The sequence below is a fragment of the Hippichthys cyanospilos genome, chromosome 13 (assembly GCF_059441005.1).
Source record: "Hippichthys cyanospilos isolate Australia breed blue-spotted pipefish chromosome 13, RoL_Hcya_1.0, whole genome shotgun sequence".
In the NCBI taxonomy this organism is placed as follows: Eukaryota; Metazoa; Chordata; class Actinopteri; order Syngnathiformes; family Syngnathidae; genus Hippichthys; species Hippichthys cyanospilos.
The window spans coordinates 17,165,751-17,171,750 of NC_142381.1; the positions used below are offsets into that span (position 1 = coordinate 17,165,751).

At 38.7% G+C, this 6,000-nt stretch overlaps 1 long non-coding RNA gene across 1 annotated transcript in view; it reads left to right on the forward strand.

Annotated features, from left to right (window-relative positions):
- Positions 1 to 6,000, forward strand: part of LOC148414071 (uncharacterized) — a 46,370-nt gene that overhangs the window by 21,562 nt on the left and 18,808 nt on the right. Inside the window, exon 2 of the long non-coding RNA XR_015867658.1 lies at positions 2,221 to 2,350. This is a non-coding gene — a long non-coding RNA (uncharacterized LOC148414071). The remainder of the gene's footprint in view (positions 1 to 2,220; positions 2,351 to 6,000) is intronic.

The following is a 6,000-nucleotide window of genomic DNA, read 5'->3' on the forward strand; positions in this document are numbered from 1 at the left end:
AAGTTTTAGATAGTTTGTTTCCCAACATATATATATATACATATATATATATATATATATATATATATATATATATATATATATATATATATATATATATATATATATATATATATATATATATCCCTGATGTGAAAAGTCGTCATGCTATACATATTATTTAAGACAAATGTTACTGCAGTACACATATTTACTTAAATCTTAAATAATTAAACCTTATACACTGTAGAGTAAGTGAGCAGTTCCCTCATTCCTTTGAAGTCTAGCGCAGCTGCGGTCATATTAGCTGGATGTTGAATTAAAAACATCTGTACATGATGAAACATGATAACAATGGAGAGTTTACACCAGGTGTAGTTGGGATTTTTTAAGTGGGTGTACGCGATTCTGGGATGTTCTCTATATATACATACAGAACATCAATCATCGGCTACAACACCAGTTGAACTAACGTTAAATTTAATGTTTTACTACTCCAAAATAATCACAGGCCAACGTTTTTAAGCATAACTCGAACCGAAATAAAAATTGAACGTGGCGTCGGGAGAAGTGGGTGGACGGCGTACCCCCGCGTACCACGCCCACTACAACCCTGGTTTACACTTGGAATACCATTTTATTATAAAATAAATCTAGTTAAGAGACTTCCAACGATCCTCTGCTTCTCCCTCCTGCCTGTTGACAACAACATGTGCCGGTTTATGACTGACACAGCACGTCCCTGTGGAGTTGTAATTACTCCCGCCCCAACTCCCGCTTTTACACCCACAGGGACGTACCGTGTCAGTCTTGAAACGCACACAGGGCAAAGACAGTTGTTGTCGAGACAGTAGGCACATAGACGCACGCATACACGTTGTTAAGGCAGAGTCAAACTGAGGAGCAAATACCTTCACCAGACCGGTGGTAATCTCTTACCTCGATTTGTGGTATTGAATGAGGAAATTGAGTAGTTAAGTCAATTCCTTTTGGTAATTAAATGCTAACGTAATTGACTGCCCTAGGTACTAAAGTATCAAAGTAATTGAGGTACTTAAATAATCGATTACTTGAACGATTACTAATCGATTTTGGATGAAAGCAATCAGTTATTTTAGTACTTGAGTTACCAAAGTAGTTAATTACTTAAGTACTTGTGTTCCTAAAGAAGTCAACTACATAGCACTGATTTACCTAAAGTAATTGATTATTGTGGCACTTAATTATAATCGATCCAAATTCGATCAGTAATAGCTAAAATAATCAACGGCCTTAGTACTTAAAAACTTCAGTCCTTAAGTCATTTAGTACCAGTTTAATAAATATATTTAAAAAAAAAACATGTAAAACTAGGACTTATAATTGAATGAGCTAATCTTGAGCGAAACATTAACCATTTTTGCAAATTAGGAGAAAAAGCAGGCATTTGTGATCCCACACAGAAGGCATCCAACACAGCAGTGAGTCGACTGAATCCCCTCGCACCATACCAAATTGTTGCCTCAGGTTTGTATATATATACATCAGTGTAGCCATGCCAAGGCTGAATTGACTCATCCGAATCTTCAGATCCCAAAATATGAGCATGACGGCGCCAAACGATTAAGTTGTTTACTCAACTTTGAAGACACTGAAAGGAAATGAACACAAGCCGGGGTTGATACCATTGCATGCGAGACATGCCGCGTTTTTAGCCTCTCTGTCAACCGCAAGCTGATTTGGAATACATCACGCTTTGACAATGTTTAATGGATGTGCTCATCACCTTGGGATATTAAACAGAGGGAGGCGACCAAAGCCTTCAAAGCTGTCACTACTGTACAACAGGATGCTCTCCAGTTGCAAAGTGACTTAAAGGAGCTTACCTATTTATAGCATGCTATATGCAACTTGTGTGGCTTACTGTTATTTGTGCTGTCTCTAAACGGTTCAACAGATAGCTTCTGTACAACAACGACATCGTCCCGTGAGAGAAACGTAAACCCTTGAAACTTCTATCACACGGTCAAGCAATTTGTTAATCATCACAATCAACTAAGGCTAAGCGACTGCTGACTTGCGCTTGTGTTTTTTAACTTATTCTTCCACAGATGGTTTGTTGTTGTATTCAGGGATAGATCGATTATCACGTCGAATATTGAGGCTTATATTCGCCATACTTCTGCACATCTGACTTTTCTATTAACCTAATGGCCGATAAACGCCGTCATGATGCTTCTCCATCATTATGCCTTCCTCCAGCACTGTCTCGCCCATGGCATCATCTGATTGGTTAGCCGTGCAAGAGCCAGAGCCAATTAGAAGTCATATATGGCGGTGGTCCCATCTACACACTTACAGAGCTAGGAGAGATATCCTGTCTCGAAGTTAGGTAAGTTTAACCCATTGTTGTCAATTTTGACCTGATTTGAGCCAATGATGTAAAAACATAAAGCATTTAAAAAAAAAATTAACACTAGGAGGCTAAAAATGACTATAGATTGTCAAAACAGGTAGCGGTTCAAAACGGCACCATGTGGTCATTCCTAAATTCTTGCAAATAGAATTTATTTGATAGCAAAGTTTGAAACCCAGTTAAAGAGGCTCTCCCCGAACTTTACTGATGAAAAGCACATTGAAATTACCTTGTGTATTAAATGTACGATATAAAGTTGCACTGCTTTGTCTTGTATCCCTGCTAACCTTCTAGGCTAAGCAGCGCTAATAAACAGTTGAGACCAAAGCAGCACAAAGACTAACACCCAGCTAGCTGCTAATTTGCAATGCCATTGCACTTATAAAAAAAAAGTATTTTTTCTTTCAACACTGATTGATCACTCTCACAAATGTTGAGTAAAATTAAGTTAGTGGTTTTCACTGAAGCACGTTGAGGGGATGGTATGATAATTGTTTTCATACGCATGTGCGTGGAAGTGTGCCTAACCCCTGGCCACGTCATTGAAAAAAACTTTTGGCTCAGCCCCTGGAGACAGCAGAATACAAGCACCTTTGCTATTAATGGCATCTTGGGATAAACAAACAATATTGGTATCAACTGAAGACACAATTCTGTGACATGCGTCTGAGGCAACTGGCCCATAAGACAAGAAAGACGTGATGAAATATCCGCCAACTGCTTTTTTTATGATTCTTCCAGTTAACCGGACATGTAAAAGCTGCTCTTCATTTTAACACCGGTCTTTGATCGAGGTGTGTTTCACATCAAACTCACACCATGCGAGGCCATGGTTTTCATTTGGAATATTAATGATGTGGTATAGCACAAAAATTCAGACTGAAAGGAATTCGAGGCCTAATGGAAAACAACTCACACAATCTCTACAGGGAAAATAACTAAGTACATTTGCCGCAACAACCAGATGGTTTCTAACCATGGGAATGCTTATCTCTTTTTCTACACACAAACATGTGTTCCAGCCTTTTTCTCTCAAACCCATTGCGACTATCAATCACATTGTTCTTTTGGCTTTTTATTGTTTGTGTCCTTTATCTTTTGCACACCATTAGTTCCAACCATTCCCCCAGACAACAGTGATCAGACATGTTATTTACTTATTTATTTCCATTAGAAGGAAAGAAACTGCCCTTTGGGATACAGATTTTCAAAGGCCCCCTTCAGTGAACTCCGTGGGGCATAAAATGCGAAAGAAAATTTTTAAATTAAGTTGATGGACAGCAAGGGAGGACTTGGATCCAAAAAGGATGAAACGGAATGACAAAAAAAGCTGAACGATCAGAGTGATGCTGATTATGTCGACCAGCAGGATGCATCCTCTAGAGGCTTGAAGCTCTGCAATATTCTGTCTAAGGGGGAGCACAGGAAATAGCAAGTAGCCAAGGAGTTTGAATACATTGGACTTCATTTTGAATGAGGGAGCGGTGTAGCTAGCCTGATAAATGATAATGTGGAGTATAATTTAGAACCAGATCTATGAAATAACAGAACACTTGGGTCATGGGAGGAATAGAATTTGGACCCAGGCGCAGACAGGACACGAAAGCTGAATGCAGCAAACATGGAAGAAAGCTTGTATAAAAACACAAAGTAACAACAGAGAGGAGGCTGGGTGCAGAGCTAAAACATCATCCAGACTAAAAACAAAAACAAAGTAACGGCAGAGAACAGAACAATATGTATCAGATGAACATGTATGGAAAACTGGGTACAGAACCAAAAATATGAAGTAACCACAGAGGGACAGACTGAGTGCAGAACTAAAACTTACAAAGTAATCACAGAGATAAGAACTGGATTTAGATGAAAAAATACAAAGTAACAACAGAGCACAAAAAATGTAAAGTAACCACAGAGATCAGGCTGAGTGCAAAACTAAAAAATACCAAGTAATCAAAGAGAGATGGGCTGGATGCAGACAAAAATACAAAGTCACAACTGAGAACAGAGCCTGATATAGCAGAGATGGAAGAAAGTGTGTCCAAAAAATACAAAGTAACTGAAATAGAGCAGGCAGTGTCCCGTCAGTGCGATTACGCCCACCTGTCTTCGTTAACCTGCTTACCTTGCGTTGGCCACTCAACTCCCTGTTCCAATTGTGTCTTGTCTAGGCACTACGTATTTGTTGTGTTGTTAGCTTTGAGTATATTTATTTTCCTATTTCCTTTCAGTTCTTGCCGGGTCATTGTTCCGGTGTTGTTAGTCTCTGTTAGTTGTATTCTAGTGTTCTGCCAAGTCTGTCGTTCATAGTAAGATAGTAAGATTTAGTAAGATTATTTTAGTTTTAGTTTGTTACTTTGTTGGCTGTTGTCAACCTTGTTTTCTTTCTACAAAAATAATATATATTTTTTTTTAGCGCAACCTGCATCTCTGTGTAGGGGTCCACCACCTCATCCACCATGGTGAAACCACAAATGCGGTCAGCCGGTCATACAGTTAAGACCCGAGACTTAAAACACTAGCCAAACACTCTGTCTAATCTTTATTGTTCAGACTTTCTGCAAAGGAGACCATGACCTCCAATTCCCAAAGGTTTGTACTCCACATTTTGGAATACCTTGAAATGGACACCTCTGTTTCACACGACTACACATTCACACACTGACACACACACACACACACACCATGGATGATGTAGCATGTTTACATGATCTCTAAAATGAGGATTCATTTAAAAGCCAATAATACCAATCTACCCTCAGTTGTATTTTATCCAGCATCACCGAGCTAGATTTACAACTCCAGTATAAACTGGCAATAAAAAAATATATAACATTCTAACTAACGAAGCCGGAGAGCTAGTCTATCCAGTTCTGGTGATTTACTACTGTAATAGCATACTACGAACTACACAAGTGCGATAAATTCCAGCATCTTTCTGGAGATGACAGTTTTACCTGACTTTTCCTGTGAGATAAAACCAGGCAAACCACAGCTGTCAAGTTAACAGTCTGCGGGCCAGAAACTGTCCAATCTGAGTACATGTGCTAAACGAGAAACCGCACTAACACAAATCAACAATGGAGCAACAAGTTGTCTGCCATTTCAGCAGATCAGCACAAACTGTTGATTAAGCACCATGTACTACAAGTATCAGATTTATCGCATGCATTTTATTGCTAACAAGCAATTTCTTTCTGCGATTACCACACAGATGAATATAAGTGATACCGTAATAATATGGGTGGTCAAAACATCATGCACTACTTTTCTGACTATAAGCCGCAGGTTTTTTCTCATGATTTGAACCCTGTGGCTTATAGTTCAGTGCGGCTTATTTACTCTTTTTTTTTTTTTTTCGTCGTGGCTTATAGTCCAAAATATACAATACTTTAATAATACATTCTTTTTGTACCAGCCATTTTTAGACCAAACGCTTGAAAAAAATGGAATAGAATAGAAAACAAGCACCTGGGATTGAATGTTTGGACATAAAAATACAGTGGACCCCTGGGTCACGGCGTCCCTGGCTTACGTTTGTTTCATGTTACGCAGTGGAATACCAAGTTTTTGTCTCCTCTTCACGACAATTTTTCCACTTTACGACATCAACAACAATTTCAAAA